The sequence below is a fragment of the Bubalus bubalis genome, chromosome 2 (genome assembly GCF_019923935.1).
Source record: "Bubalus bubalis isolate 160015118507 breed Murrah chromosome 2, NDDB_SH_1, whole genome shotgun sequence".
Lineage (NCBI taxonomy): Eukaryota > Metazoa > Chordata > Mammalia > Artiodactyla > Bovidae > Bubalus > Bubalus bubalis.
The window spans coordinates 136452893-136470081 of NC_059158.1; the positions used below are offsets into that span (position 1 = coordinate 136452893).

General features: G+C 39.2%; 1 protein-coding gene across 6 annotated transcripts in view; it reads left to right on the top strand.

Moving 5' to 3' along the window:
- SLC39A10 (solute carrier family 39 member 10) overlaps positions 1–17189 on the top strand; it is a 159311-nt gene that overhangs the window by 81438 nt on the left and 60684 nt on the right. For 2 of the 6 annotated variants that reach the window (XM_025277857.3, XM_006078128.4), the window contains exon 1: positions 6170–6496. The exons of 2 other annotated variants lie outside the window; for them this stretch is intronic. The gene's annotated coding sequence lies outside the window, so the exon portion shown is untranslated. Of the gene's footprint in view, positions 1–6167; positions 6497–14256; positions 14465–17189 lie in introns of those variants that run through there. 2 more of the 6 variants (XM_006078130.4, XM_044936718.2) reach the window with 2 other exon arrangements.

Sequence of the window (17189 nt, forward strand, 5' to 3'; positions counted from 1 at the left end):
TTCTCATGATGTACTCTGCATAGAAGTTAAATAAGCAGGGTGACAATATACAGCCTTGATGTTCTCCTTTCCCGATTTGGAATCAGTCTGCTGTTACCTGTCTAGTTCTAACTGTTGCTTCCTGACCTGCATACAGATTTCTCAAGAGGCAGGTCAGGTGGTCTGGTATTCCCATCTCTTTCAGAATTTTCCACAGTTTATTGTGATCCACATAGTCAAAGGCTTTGTCATAGTCAATAAAGCAGAAATAGATGTTTTTCTGGAATTCTCTTGCTTTTTCCATGATCCAGCGGATGTTGGCAATTTGATCTCTGGTTCCTCTGCCTTTTCTAAAACCAGCTTGGACATCAGGAAGTTCACAGTTCACGTATTGCTGAAGCCTGGCTAGGAGAATTTTGAGCATTACTTTAGCAGCATGTGAGATGAGTGCAATTGTGGGTAGTTTGAGCTTTAAATCTGTAATATTCATGTGGCTATTTATGTTACATGATAAATACATATTCCTTTGGAATAAGAGTTAAGGTTTAGAAAGTTGATTTCCACTGTGCTCCTGGAATTTCAAGATGACTGTCTGTTGGCCTCTAGGACTCCTTGGTTGGTACAAGGGGCTGCTTACCAAGCCTTCTGTTTTTCTTCTTTTTAGTATTCTGTGAGTGAGCAAGGTAGCTAGAAGCAAGTTTGAGAATTTGGCAGTATGTCTGTTTTTCCTCCTGTCCTTTTTATACCACACTACCCATAAGAATCTGGATAATCAAATTTCCTCCCTTCTTAAAAACTTTCTCTTCAGTAAAGACCTTAAAAAGTATGTTCTCACTAGATAAGTAATAAAATGGTAGTAAACTTCCCTCAAAGTCTCTTTGTTTTCAGGGCCCAGGAACGAAGTTCTAAATGTGGAATTCCGGGGATGGTGAGGACCATAGAGTAGGTTTGAGGGAGAAGCTTTTCCATCACTGTCACATGGTCGAATCTGTTATTGGCCTGATATCCTTGCTCTAGCACTGAGCTTCTTGCTTTTGTTTATTCTTCTTAGTGGGTCTTCCCCTTTCTCCTAGGCTATGTCTCATTCCTATTTTGAAAGGATTTGCCATGGCAAATCAGAGGCTGAAATCAGAGGTTCTAAGCTTCTACATTATTGTCTTTCTCCCAGTAGGGATATCTAATGTTAAGGGTCTTTTGTTTGTATCACAGTGAATTAAAACTAAGGGATCTGGCAAGTCTATTGTTAGCATTATCTAGGCAAAGCATATAAAAGAAAAAAAATTTTTAAGCTAATTTTCTACCCTGGCTGGGTGAGTTGCTTGACTTGTCGTTTTGTTTCATTTCTCTAATCTATTTTTATTTCTGCAGAGAACTTGAAACTGATTTTATTGAATTAACCTACCAGCTTAAAATGATCTCACTTGCCAGGCATGTCAATCAAATGTGTTTCTCACTAGGGTGCCTTTCTCCCTTGTGCCTTTCTCTCTGCCTTTGTGTACCCTTTCAAAGTTTTGGGCTCTCTGGAAGAGGATGGCCTTCTCTATTTCATAAGTCCTGCTTTTTAGAAAGAGACACAGGGCTTCTGTGTTTCTCTCTGAGAATTTCCATGTAAGTTCTGAGGGTCTGATTATCTTCACTTTAGGAATGGCAAGGCTTTAGATGAGATAGAGCCATAATTCCTCAAGAGATCAGAAAAAGATGACCCCACAGGCCTCAATTCCCATCCTGACCATAGGGTTGACATGTTTAATGTCACAGAGTGTTACAGGCCTTAAAGAACAAGGAGGGAAATATACCTTTTATATTTCTCTGGCTTTAGATCTAAAGCTGAAGCCTTAATTTCCAGGCTAAAATGTGGAGTCTCTAAAAGTGAATAAGCAGTTGTTAATTTTGAGTCTAGATTTAGAACATATTCCTGAGATCTTCTTTTCCAAATTCCTTAACACCTATTCCTAGTACTTAGTACTCTCCACATCAGAGCTATATACCAATATAATTTAGTCTTCCTTCTCAGGTATAAACTTGTCTGAACCAAACATTTTTGGTCATGTAAAAATCAGTTTAAACGGAATATGGATTTAAGGAGTTTATGTTATCTTTGATTATTACTAATTTTGAGTCATGGAAAGAATTCTTGAGTTTGAAAGGCTTGATTTCTTAGAAGCACTCACATTTTTAATAAATTTAATTAAAGGCTCTTAATTTTGTTGTGTATGTTGTCAATTTTCTCCTCTACTAGAGGGGAAAAAAAGTTTTATGACAGATTTTCTTTATTCACAGCTAAAGATTGAGGTATGAAGCATGGTTCTTATTTTATTTATTGTAGCTGGTTCTTTTCTAACCTTCTAAGGTGCAAAAAAAGCCATTGGATTTATTATCTCTTGCTTCACAAAGGTAGATTGGTCATGCTTGAAATTTTAGATATGTGAAATAAAATGGTGACTGAAGCAAAGCAAATGAGGGTCAACCATTTACACACAATTCAATACTTTCTCTTCCCCCCACATATTGCAAATCATCTAAACTGTTTTTATAGTTCGGTTGAGGTTCTTTATGAATCAAATGAGATAACTGCAAAAAAAAAAGTCTGACTTTCAGAAAGTTCCATGATTCTAACATATTAGAAATTCCTTTCCCTAAAACTGATATGAATATGGAACTGATAAAAATAAAACATTATAGTGATATTTTTGCTGCACTTCTCATTGTTTACCTTAGCAGGTGATTTTGAGTAAGCCTACACATCACTGTCTGAGATTGCTTTTCCCAACAGGGAAAGCAATATACTGGTTTGCAACTCAGTCATTTATCCTACATAGTAATTTTCCTCTAAGTCCTGCCTTAATCAATATGCTGATACTTGAGCATATATGAATGTCTGAGTGAGATGATATTTAAAATATATAAAATTAATAGAGCATAAAGACTTATCAATTAAAATAGAAGTCTTTCTTAGCCAGCCATTAACTCTATAGTTCCTAAAATGTGGGATGTCTAGGGAATCCTGAGAGAAAGGGCTGGAACAGGGATGAGTATCATGGTGGAATTCAATTCGGCTGTAGCTGTTATTGAGTAACTTGTATATTTGGTCAATGGTCCTCTGTACCTGTGTGTACCAGCTGGATATTATTAGCCTTGTAAATACATAATTGGCAAAATCCACTGGACCATCGAAAAAGCAAGAGAGTTCCAGAAAAACATCTACTTCTGCTTTATTGACTATGCCAAAGCCTTTGACTGTGTGGATCACAATAAACTGTGGAAAGAGATGGGAATATCAGACCACCGGACCTGCCTCTTGAGAAACCTATATGCAGGTCAGGAAACAACAGTTAGAACTGGACATGGAACAACAGACTAGTTCCAAATAGGAAAAGGAGTAGGTCAAGGGTATACATTGTCACTCTGCTTATTTAACTTCTATGCAGAGTTCAGTTCAGTTCAGTCGCTCAGTTGTGTCCAACTCTTTTCAAGCCCATGAAGGCATGCCAGGCCTCCCTGTCCATCACCAACTCCCAGAGTTTACCCAAACTCATGTCCATTGAGTTAGTGATGCCATCCAACCGTCTCATCCTCTGTCGTCTCCTTCTCTTCCTGCCCTCAGTCTTTCCCAGCATCATAGTCTTTTCAAATGAGTCAGCTCTTCACATAAGGTGGCCAAAGTATTGGAGTTTCAGCTTCAACATCAGTCCTTCCAGTGAACACCCAGGACTGATCTCCTTTAGGATGGACTGGTTGGATCTCCTCGCAGTCCAAGGGACTCTCAAGAGTCTTCTCCAATACCACAGTTCAAAAGCATCAATTCTTCGGCGCTCAGCTTTCTTTATAGTCCAACTCTCACATCCATATATGACTACTGGAAAAACCATAGCCTTGACTAGACGGACCTTTGTTGGCAAAGTAATGTCTCTGCTTTTTAATATGCTGTCTAGGTTGGTCATAACTTTCCTTCCAAGGAGTAAGCGTCTTTTAATTTCATGGCTACAATCACCATCTGCAGTGATTTTGGAGCCAAAAAAATAATAAAGTCAGCCACTGTTTCCACTATTTCCCCATCTATTTGCCATGAAGTGATGGGACCGGATGCCATGATCTTGGTTTTCTGAATGTTGAGCTTTAAGCCAACTTTTGCACTCTCCTCTTTCACTTTCATCAAGAGGCTCTTTAGTTCTTCTTCACTTTCTGCCATAAGGGTGGCATCATCTGCATATCTGAGGTTATTGATATTTATCCTGGCAATCTTGATTCCAGCTTGTGCTTCTTCCAGCCCAGTGTTTCTCATGATGTACTCTGCATAGAAGTTAGATAAGCAGGGTGACAATATACAGCCTTGACGTACCCCAGCAACCAGTCTGTTGTTCCATGTCCAGTCCTAACTGTTGCTTCCTGACCTGCATACAGGTTTCTCAAGAGGGAGGTCAGGTGGTCTGGTATTCCCATCTCTTTCAGGATTTTCCCCAGTTTATTGTGATCCACAGTCAAAGGCTTTGGCATAGTCAATAAAGCAGAAGTAGATGTTTTTCTGGAACTCTCTTGCTTTTTCGATGATCCAGTGGATGTTGGCAAGTTGATCTCTGGTTCTTCTTAGAAAGCAGTGAAGGTGTAAGTACCTTAAAATATTAATGTCAGGAATGTAAGTGCTCTACCTTATGGAAATTTAGGAGAAAGATATTGCATATATTTTAAAGTTCCTGAAATAATATGTTCAATAAAATAATTATAGCCTTAAAATATCAGGATAGATAATTTGGAAGCTTTTTATGCTCTGAACCCAAAAGAAGTACTCTATATTGATTTTATGAAACCTAAAGACTTTGGTTCTGATTTTATAAACTCTAAAGACTTCGGAATAAATTTAGACCAATTCCTTTAATTTATCCATGAATCTGAGGACCATGGCCATTGCCTCCCGCAGTTAGTGACAATGGTGAGACCTGAAGCTAGTACTCAGACTTGATCTCTTTAAACCTCAGGACTTCTCCCTTTCCCTAATAGCAGCAGCGAAAACCTGCAGGAGTGAGGTCAATGGGTTGGCTTTTTCAAAGAAACAAAGGGATATGAGAAGCTGAGTATCCTGGCAGTCAGTAGGCCTTTCTGAGCACCTAAAAGACATTGTTTATAGGGATACAAAACAAAAACAAAACAATCTTCGTCCATTAAATATACAGAATACCAGAATATGTAGTCCTAACTGGGTTTGGATCTCAACTCTCCTCCCTACCTGTTCAGTGGTCTTAGGCAAGTTACTCGTGTCTCTGTTTCCTGGCGCAGGATAATACCTACTTCTTTGTGTTATGAAGATGAAACTAATGCACATGTACAGCAAACAGGAAGTACTTGCCACAGAGTAAATCTTGCTATTACTATTGATCATGATTTTATGCACTCTGGTAGATATCAGTAAGGCATTCCTGTAACTCTGGCTGGATACAGAATCAGACACACCAGACAGAATAGATAAGTCTCACCATGAAGATCAAATGCCAAAAAGCAGGGTAATGGAGTAAAGGCAGCCGCCTTTTAAGAAAGTACTGGCTGTGAATTGCTCCTGAAGAGGGGAGGAAACAATTCACATGTCAAGTGTGGTGTGAGCAAAGCAATGGGAGCAAGAATGAGCACGACATGATCAGGAGTCCTTGGAACTGCTTGGCTGAATCCGCAGGTTTTCCTATTGGGTGTTAAGAATAATCGATTAAGCAGTAGGAGGTAATGGAAGAGGTTGGAAAGTTGTCAGAAGCCTCGAGAATTCCTCTACGTGGGTGACAAGCTCTCTGGATTCAACTTTTTCTTTTAGGCTTGGAAGGCCCACAGGAAGTACTCTTTAGAATAAACTGGGAGGTGGGGGTGGGAGAACTATGCAAAATACCTCGCATTTAGCACTAAATAAGTATTAGTTCCTTTTTCCCCTCGGAGATTGAAAGGTTATTTTAATAAAGGGGAAGGGTTAAATTAACGTAGATGTTTAACTCCTGTACAGATAAACATTTTAATTTATCAATCTGAAACCTGGCTGAAGCGTTTTCGTTTAGAGCTTCCCTTACTCGTCCGCCTCCCGCGGGCGGCAGCAACCGACATGCAAAGCCCGGGGAAAAGGCGAGGGTAAATGGTCGCTCCACGCATGCGTGAGAAGCCTTCTCAACTCCCCCGCGGCGTCTTTTCTTGGAACAAAACTAGCGCGGAGCCGCGGAGCTCCGCAGTTTGCGTAGACTCGAATTTCCTATTGCTCTCACGGTCCGTGTGGAATCCTCGAGTGGGGCAGTTCCCCTACGCTATTTGCGTTATTCGAAGTGAATAACTGGGTGGTGCGTGTACGCCCAGAGCGTAGCGCCCATAGGCGGACGGGGTGCGGCTGCGCAAGGACTTGAGTGGGCCGTGTACGCCGCTAGCGTAGCGTGGTGTCCGACGCGCGGGTCTCCGCGACGCAGTTGGCGCAGGCGGCTTTGGTGAATACACGATTTGGTGCAGCCGGGGTTTGGTACCGAGCGGAGAGGAGATGCACACGGCACTCGAGTGTGAGGTAACTATAAAACCCCGATTTGTTTACATTCCCTCCCCCAGAACCGGCCCCGTGCGCGGCGGAGACTGCGAGTCCCGGGACGGCGGGGGGGTAGAAAGGGAGACAGGAACCGGGGAGTCGGGGCTGAGTCCTTCGGGGATCGGGGCACTGGGCTTCCCGCAGCTGCTGCAGTCGGCGGCGGCGGCGAGCCGGGCAGAGCGCGCGGTGGGCTGCGCGTGGGGCACCGCCGCTCCTCGTGTGCGCTCCGAGCTGCTGCCGGGTTAGCGATCGGGCAGCCTCCGCCCCGCGTGCGGGACCCGCGCCCGAGTCAGCCTCCTGCCGAGGCTCGGGAGCCGTGCGGGGAGTGGGGGAGTCACCGCTGAGCAGGCGGCGGCGGTTGGGGGGCTGCGCGCGGCCGGTTAGGGGCCGAGGTTGGCGTGGCCGGTGGAGGCAGGGACGCGTTGGCCCGAGGATGGGAGGGTCCGCAGTCCGGTCTCGGAGGGGCTTGGAGACAGGCGGCGGCGAACGCCCCCGATTCTTCCTCTCGCGTGCTCCCCTCCTGTGTGTCACGGGGATCCCCGGGATGGAGCCTGGGCGCCGCTGTTCCGGCCCGGCTGTCTAACGGACGGTGGCGCCTCTGCTCCTACCGCGGGAGGCCTCGTGGGGGCTTACTTTCTCCCCGACCAACCGAAAAGCCGAGGCGGGGCGCGGGGGAGTTGATACTGAAGCCAGCTGGGGTCCCTGGAGCTGAGGGCTCGGGTGGGGCTGGGTCGGTGGGCGAGGCCGGGTGAGCCGGGAGGTGGCGCGGCTGCCTGGGCTTTGTTCGTGAAAGCCCTTTGGCGGAGAACCTTAGGGGGCCCACCAGGCTGCACTACGTCGGGGAACCTTCGCAGCCCCCTCTCCGGGTCCAGGGATCTGCTCAACTCCTTGCTTTTCCCTTGGGATCCCCGAGTGCCCAGGCCTGGTGAGGGCGCAGGCGACGTGTGGCTTCCTGTGGCTTCTCTAAAGAACTGTTCACGTGGGAGGGAGCCTGTCCACATGGCTGTCTTTATGAGCCGGGCACAAGGAAGAGAGATCTCCGCAGGATCCGCAGCCCTCAGTTGGAAGTGTCCCTCGCTCAGATCCCTGTTTTAAGTAATAAAGTAACATTAAAGCACATAATTTTAAAAGATGGTAGGTTATACTGTGGACTTTTTTAAAGTCTTTTACGCCGTTCAGTTCTCTAGTTCCACCTAGGAACTGAGTCATTCTAGATGGAGCAAAACGGGCAAGAGACAAGTTTACGTTCCTTTTGTGTGTGTGGTGTGTTTTTTTTTTTTTTTTTTTTTGGACGGGTATCTAAATTTACCTGATTAAGAACTAGTAAGTAATATGTTGGAAAAACTGGAGATTTAAAGTGTAGTTGATTGTAGTAATTCAATTGAAAACCTGACGATTCTTGTGTACTGTTTTTTGTTAGGACTTAATTCTACAGATGTTAAGTCATCTTAAGTCAGTCTCTTGTTCTAGACCTTGGGTCCATACCAGTTATCTCACATCCCTACCTGCACTAACTACTCGAGAGAGGATTATCAGTGTATTATCAGTGATGAGTGATTAGAAGAAAAGAATGATGTACTGGAGGAGCTTTTAAACTTCTGTATGGTGAAATTCAGAATGGTGATTTTAAGTATACGGAATACATAAGATTCCGGAGAATCCAGTTGTACTGAAATATAATTACCAAAATTTTAAATATTAATGGTGAAGTCATGCTTTAGTAAAGTATTAAATATCAAGAGTAATGGCAGGTCATAATGCCTAATTTCAAACTAGTGAGGACTGTAAATATAGGATTTAATTTGAATGATTTATATTAGTAGTGTCAGATGCTGCAAGTTAACTGATTTTTTTTTTTTTTTTGGCCTTTGTTTATAACTGAAGGGATAACTAAGGTTACTTTACAATATATCCTTCTTCTGTATCCAGATTCTCAAACCTGAATTTTATATACAGCTCCCTGGTTAATAACCCCTGTGTAATTTGTGCTACTTTAGAAGAAGTGGTTAGTTATGAGGTGACATCAATATATCACGTGATAACTTTTTGCTTCCCAGGTAGCTCAGCGATGAAGAAATCGACTGCCAATGCAATAGACACGGGTTTGACCCCTCGGTCAGGAAGATACCCTGGAGAAGGAAATGGCAACCCACTCCAGTATTTTTGCCTGGGAAATCCTATGGACAGAGCAGTCTGACAGGCTACAGTCCATGGGGTCACAGAGAGTGGGACACAATTTATCCATTAAACAACAGCCTTTACTTATTCTTGGTGTTAATTTGTATTCCACTAACAGCTTAAAAGGCAACACACTTCCTCCACTTTTTTGAGCACTTGATTTGAAGCCGTGTTTAGGAGGCCTCCAGTTTGGTATGCAGGTACTTCTCTAAGTGGTGTTTTCTTTTCATTTTTAAACAGATTTATTCATGCATTGGAGAAGGAAATGGCAACCTACTCCAGTGTTCTTGCCTGGAGAATCCCAGGGATGGGGGAGCCTGGTGGGCTACTGTCTATGGGGTCGCACAGAGTCGGACACGACTAAAGCGACAGCAGCAGCCGCAGCATGACGAATATAGGGTATAGGTGTTATAACAAGGGTAATTATTCAACAACAGCAATGATTATTTACTTTTAATTAAAAGAGAATTATGTTGTTACCATTCTATTACCCCACTTCCTCCACCCTTGTTTTGGCCACTATTGGAGAGAATGTAGGGCTTGGAGTGAGACATAAAGTTCAAAACGGATCCATTATTAACTAATTTGGTTGCCTTGAACAAATTTCTTTATCTTAATCTTTTATCTGTGAACTTGGAAGTACCAGAAAAATCTATCTCATGGTTTACTGTGACCTTTAAATGACATAATGAATCAAAGGGCTACAGATGATTCATTTTACCTTCTTTTCTACATACAAATCTTAGTTCATTAGTGGTTGAAGGACTACTTTTTATCTTGATTCCAGAATGAGGTTTAATGGTCTCTACTGGGCTGCTGAAGAGGATACAATTGTTGTTATTCTATTATTCATATGTAATAATCCATAGAATTTCTTATTTTGCATTTTCTAACTTATAATTACATACATATGTCTTTTTTCTGCCAAACTAAATTCCTTGAGGGGCACATACTCCATAGCTTTTTTGTCAAATGGTACTTGTGACAGTGAATGTACAAAACTTATCCAGTGAATGTACAAAATTCTTTAATCAAATTAAAAATGTTAATTGAGTGATACAAAATTTAAATTCAGTACTAATCAAAGGAAATACTTTGGATTTTTATATGTCAGCCCTTATCTGTGTAGTGGCTACCTCAAGAATGGAAATGTTTTTGTATGTATATATCAAAAAAGGATTATCACTAGTGTATTTTAAACTTACAAGTTACAAAAGAGTATACAGTAGGAAATGGAAAAGAGGTATAGGTGATCAAAACAGCTAGTTATTTTGCTTTATAACAGGTTTATAACCTATAAGGTCATCTTTCATTACTAGTAATTCTTATTAAAAATATACTAACTAGCTGTTAGAAGAGTTCGGGTTTGTCCCAACAGTTTGATGCTGCCCCCTAGTGTTTGATTCCCCTTGAAGTTTTCATTCCCTTCATCTTGACCTTTCCCTAAAACAAAACTAAAGTTGCAATTAGATTCTTTAGTGCTACTTACATAGTTTACTTTGAGATTTCCTCCAGCTGGTTAATGTTGCTATGAGTCATTTTGAACTGTTAAAAAGCTATTGCTTTTCACCCTAATGTTTCAAATAGAGGGTGAGTTTGGATAGAGATTGAACAGTATAAGTCCTTGTTTTCTTGCAAATTATGTTGGAGGAATTTTTAGGGCAGAAAGAGGGCTGTATGTTAAATATGTATCTTTGAGATTAACTTTGTATATGAATAGTAGCAATCACTTCAGTCTGGGTTTCTTCTGCTTTCTTCTGGGTTTCTTCTTTTAACTTAGTCCCATATAACTATATTGCCTCCACTGTACTGAAAATGTTAAAATCACATAGCCTTTATTTTTTAGTTCAAGTTTTTTGGAACTTTGACTTTTATAGAATGACATTTGAAAAATAGTCTCAAGGACCTTTAATAACCATAAGATTTCATGTAGTCATTTATGTAAACTTATTAAAATGTCAAATTATACCAGTTATCAGTATTCCAAACTACTTTTTTCATCTTCATTTTCTGTAAGTTCTGTAAATATACCACACACACACAAAACAGGTTTTTCCAAAATAAGCAAAATATATAAGCAAATATTCTTAACAAATATTTACTATAACCAGAATATTCAAAAGTGTGTCAGTAAATATGAGGCAATTTTTAACTGAAATTGTAAAGTTTAAATAACAGTAGCATTATTGAAATTATTTTCAGCTGTTTAAGAGACCATGTTTAATATTCAGAACACAATAATTTATTGTCAGCACATCATAGAACATACAGTGTCAAACTCTAATAGATTTTTAGTATTAGATTTTTCATGTGAAAAGGTATTATTGAATGGGATGATGGTTTCAGATTTTTCAGTTCAGTCGCTCAGTCACGTCTGACTCTTTGCAACCCCATGGACTGCAGCATGCCAGGCTTCCCTGTCCATCACCAACTCCTGGAACTTGCTCAAACTCACGTCCATCGAGTTGGTGATGCCATCCAACCATCTCATCCTCTGTCGTCCCCTTTTCCTCCTGCCTTCAATCTTTCCCTGCAGCAGGGTCTTTTCCAGTGAGTCAGTTCTTTGCATCAGGTGGCCAAAGTATTGGAGCTTCAGCATCAGTCCTTCCAATGAATATTCAGGACTGATTTCCTTTAGGGTGGACTGGTTTGATCTGTTAGCAGTAAAAGGGACCCTCAAGAGTCTTCTCCAACACCTCAGTTCAGAAGCATCAATTTTTCGGCACTCAGCTTTATGATGCAACTCTCACATCCATATGTGACTTCTAGAAAAACCATAGCTTTGACTAGATGGACCTTTGTTGTCAATATCTCTGCTTTTTAATATGCTATCTGGGTTGGTCATAGCTTTTCTTCCAAGAAGCAGGTGTCTTAATTTCATTACTGCAGTCACCATCTGCAGTGATTTTGGAGCCCAAGAAAATAAAGTCTGTCACTGTTTCCATTGTTGCCCCATCTATTTGCCATGAAGTGATGGGACTGGATGCCATGATCTTAGTTTTTTAATGTTTCAGATTTGTAAACATACAGATAAAATCTAAAATTTTTTTCAAATACAGTTTCAATTAATTTCATTAAGAATTAGTGGTATATGATTTTGTGATTTTATATTTATAGGCTTTCCTGGTGGCTCAGTGGTAAAGAATCCGCCTGCCAATGCAGGAGAAGGGAGATCAGGGAAGATCTCCTGGAGAGGGAAACGGTAACCCACTCCAGTATTCTTGCCTGGGAAATCCCATGGACAGAGCAGCCTGATAGGCTATAGTCCATGGAGTCCCAGAGTCAGACATGACTTAGTGACTAAACAACAACTGTTATGGTTTATATTTACCCTTTATAATATATGTTTTACTGCTGAAAGAGAAGGTATCAGATGTTTTTGCATTAACATTTCATACAGCCATGTTTACACTTATTTTGGGGGACCATCCTTCCCATTCATAGTGGTTTTTGGGAATTAGAAAGTGAATCAGAATGTTGGAGATACCTTTTATCATTATAAGATTATGTACTTTCATGGGACCCAGAAGCATTGTTATTAGAATTTCTAATTACTGTGAACTTCTGTATGAAAGTTATTTTTAATGCGCTAGTGATTATCATGGAGAAGGCAATGGCACCCCACTCCAGTACTCTTGCCTGGAAAATCCCATGGACGGAGGAGCCTGGTAGGCTGCAGTCCATGGGGTCGCTAAGAGTCGGACAGGACTGAAGCGACTTAGCAGCAGCAGTGATTATCAAAGACTTGTCAGTCAGTGATCACTTTAGTTTTTAGATTTATTTACATTTACATAGAAGTACAAAATTAAATTGCTTTCAGTTTTAGTAACAAGGTCACAAATATACATATGCCCCCTACCCTGTTACTTTAATGTTTGTAAAAAAAAAAAAAAATTCAGATGCGCTTCATACCTCTAAACTTTTTTTCTGAATTCACTTGACATATTCTGTGAAGTTTTGGGTTTTACAGTGGTGGTTTCCTCTATTGTTGTCTGTTGAATTGGTAAATTTTTAAAAAATGTGTGGATTAAGTCAAGGGTCAGCAAGTTATGGCCATGGACCAAATCAGTTTGCTTTTGTAAATTAAATTAGTGGATACATGAATATATTGTGTATTGCTGCTTTGTGCCATAATGACAAAATTGAGTAGGTGCCATGGAGACTATACTGCCTGCAAATCCTAAAATGTTAACTATCTGACCCTTTAAGTCAGCCAACTCCTGGATCCATTTCTTCATATTCTATCATTATTTGACATGTTGCTGTTTTTAAAATATTTACATTTTCCTAGTTCCTATATGAGTTAAATACTTTAGCAGAGAAGCATTCAAATATAAATGAATGGGTAATAATATGAGTTCTCAGGTATTCTTCACATAAATAGTATAAGAAGCTTTTTGTCTCCTCCCTGTCAGAGGAATAGCACCCTTCTTTAGGACGCTTCGAGTTGTAATGTGTCTTTCGGCCTGGAGCTACTACCTAGCTCTGTCACTGTGTTTCTACTGCTACTGATGCAGTGTCTCTCAGTTTACTTCTCTCATTTAAAAGGTGACTGTGTCTTCCTTCTGCCTCCTTCAGAGCAGAAAGTGTTTCATATTTATTTTTATGCCTTCTCCCTGCCCCTCCCTCTTCCCTTTCCTCCTTTCTCTTTTGTTCCCACTTCCCTCATAAAGCAGTTCATGATGGCATGTTTACAGAACTGTGAACAGGTGTTTTGGTGTAATACTTCTCAGTGCACCTTTGCTGAAGGTGAATCATTATTTTATTCTGTTTACATGTGAATAAGTATACTTTGTGCTTTGTTGTAGAAGAACATGGTCTCATGATGAAGGAAAGATTGATTTATATACCATATCAAGATATTTAGAGTAAGATATGATTTGTTATTACTTTGCAAATCAGTGAGGTCAGTAAAAGTGTAATATTTGAAATACATTTTATGTAATTGTAATTATTACATAATTGTATGCATAATTACAACAAAATTGAGAACAGATACCATGTATTATATATAATGTATGTTGCAAAGCAACAGGATTATGTTTTCTATTTCTATGGACCTTGTTTAATGTAGAATTTCAACTGACTTCATAACTTGTTAATGTTTAGAATATATATGTTAAGATTTTTGTTTTAGATGAGCATACTCTTATTTTTTCAAGTAAGGTGAATTATTTGATATATATAGCAACAACAACAACCGGCATAAGTAAGTTTATTTTCGAGAAAATAATCATTAATTTAAAAAAAGAACTGAAGAAGGAAATCAACTAAATCAAATCACTGAAAGAGATTTTAAGAAAAAGTGTTTAAGTACACCATAAATATATTATCTACAATATAATTTATGATTTATATATAAACATGTTTAGAGCTTTTGCTCTGAAGATTTCTGCTTAAACACACATACTTGAAAGTTTTATTAAGGCTAAAATGTAAACTTCCTTAGTGAACAGATAAAAGACTATTGTTTGTTGGTTCAGCAGTTGTTTTATTTTCCCTAAAAAAGAAATGGATGTTATGGGTCATGTTAATTTTAATTACGGCTTTTTTTTTTTTTTAAGAAAACAATATTAAATATAGGGAGAAAAAAAACTTCTTAAATTGAGAAGTCATAAAGAAATTGCAAAAATAAATTATAGACATCAGTGCATGTACATGGAAACACATCTATCCATGAAAGAGAAAATATTGTAATCAAAGTAAAAAGGCATTGGACAGAATCGAAGATGTTTTCTGCAGAAAATATGACGAAGTAATGTTATTTACAAGGTTCGTGCATGTTTATAAACATATTGAGACACCAGGAATAATTTGAAAATGTAAATAAGAATAAGGTAATTTTGTATTGTGTGTGTGTTCAGTCTTTTACAACCCTATGGACTGTAGTGTGCTAGGCTCTGTCCATGGGATTTTCCAGGGAAGAATATTGGAGTGCGTTGCTGTTTCCTTCTCCAGGGGTTCTTCCTGACCCAGGGATCAAACATGCTTCCTTCTCTTGCATCTCCTGCATTGGCAGGCTAATTCTTTACTCCTCTGCCACCTGGGAATTTTACCTGTTCCAAAATTAATAGTAGCAACTACTAATGAGAATACTGTGATCATACAGCTGGTGGCAGTATAACCAAATTTAATTTGTCTAGAAAACAATTTGAAAGTATGTAACAAGATCTGCCTGAAAAGTATTCAGAATTTTGTGGTCTTTCCCCATATCTTGGACTTATCCAACCAAGCAGGTAACTAAAAACAATAGCACAAATTGAAGTTAAAATGATTATATAATGTGATTAAAACTCTATAAACAAATGCTTGTGAAATCTTGAAACTGTAATTTACTTTCCTCCACATGTGACACAATGTGACTTTGTCCAACAGAAACTAAGGTTTATAATTGCTGGATTTTAGTTTTTTCAGTCAGAATTATACATGAATATAGTTTAAAGAAATAGTTCTATGAAATTAAGGTTGGGGAAAGAAAAAAATCAGTCCTCTGTCTTTTACATTCTGCCTAGAGATATAAGGAACTCTTTCGATTTCTTAGTTGTTTTGCTGTTCACTGCCATGTCTCCAATATATTCATAACTTGTTGATTTTCAATTTTAGTCATTGTCTGCTTTGGATTTAGCACTCTTCCCACCTCTCCACGAACCCTCTCATTTCCCTTTATCTCAGTTTTTCAGTACAGTTATATTGGAATTCTGGTTTAGAACAGTAGTGTTATATTTTTATGACTATAAAGGTTATTTGCAGCTGCAAACTGGTACTTACCCTGCACAACTTTTTTTCCCCCAGCATTAATAATTATCTTATTTTTTCTTTTTCTAAATGTCTATATATCACAAAATCTACCCCAGTCTGTGTATCTGAATGTGATTCTTTAAGACAGAGAATGTGCCCTAAAACACTCTGTTTAAGAATTTTGTGTAGTTTTCTTTATATTGGAGAAGGTTGAACTTGATCATAAAGATGGATTGATAATTGATTAACGAAATTGGTGTTTGCTAGTAGAAATTAAGTAGTTTTGACACTTGAATTATAATTTTGTAAGATTCTGCTAAATGGCAGAACAGAACTATTTAACTTTGTTCAAACAACTGTAAGGACAGCTAAAATTTATCAGATAGAAAGCTTTCCTGGTGGAGAAGTAGTAGTCTGTGTTGTCAGCAGCATCAAAAAATGTTGCCTTGGAGATTCTGTGTTTTTTTTCCCCCTAATCTTATGGAAAGGAAGGCATTTTACTGGGCAGTGCTTATGAATGGTAAGTTGGTACAAAACTCGGGACATGTAACAGTGACAAGATGCTGAAAAAGGAAATAGGAACAGTGACGATGAATGGAGTAATAAAGATTTGAGGCAGTGGCAGTAACTACTCTTAGAATGAAGGCAATGGTCAGGGATGATGAATGGAAAGAGAACACAGCTCTGCAAGTTGAAAGGAAAAGGCATGTGTTTCTCATCCAGGTCCTAAGGTTAGCCCCTTGTCTTTAAGTCCTCTTTATGACCACATGTTGTGTAGGTGTATATGCATTTGTAGTGGAAAGAGATTGAAGCTAATTAAATTGAAAACCTAACTAAAATTATAAACATTTTAGTAGCTTCAAAAGGCATCACAATATTTTGTGATTAATAAAGGCCAGCCAGCTCATACATTTATAAATCTCGGATGTTCTTTGTATTCACAAGCAGCAAAACAGACACAGGAATGTCAAAGGTTGCTTTCTACAATATGGTTCCAGATTCCCTGTAATGAATGCTTGAAAAGCAGAGACTTCAGATAGTTTGAACATTTAATGAGAAAAAGCAGGTTTGTACATGAATGTTTAGAATACAGTAATAGATTTGATGTGTAATTGCTTGATCTAGTACATTTGATCAATGCTCATGTTTATATTCTGTCTCTTGAAAAATAAAAGTGAAACAGAAGGAGCTCTGAATTTTGCCTGAGCTCCATTAGCATGCCTCTACTATTTTCATATAAATGAGTTGCAGGGTAAATATTAGAGATTGTGCTTATTTTGGTAATAGCTCTATTGACATTCCAAACTGAGGTAAAGGAGGGGAATGAAAAAGGACACCTTGAAGCTCTAAGAGGAGTTAAGGGTTCTTGATAAGGACTCATTACTGAAGTAATTTTATGCCATGAAGTTTTATAAAGTCAGTGAAACTTGTATGTCATGGTAATTCATTGCAACTTTTTCTCAGTTGGATGCCTCCTGTAATCTAAGAGTTGTTCTTGGATGTACTAACACTGCATATGCTCTCGGAATATTTTTGATAGCATTCTTTGGAAGGAGTCAGAGCAAAGGGACCTTTTTCCCACTCTGGTTCTGTACTTTTTAGAAGTTAAGTGAAAGACGTGTAGTCGTACCACATCAAATAGTGGTAATACTTCAGGTTAATAAACTTTACAGAGTACACATTTCATATACATTAATTCAGTTGGTGGATATATGAAGGGACTATTTCCCCTTTTCTTCAGAGAGGAAAGAGTGACAAT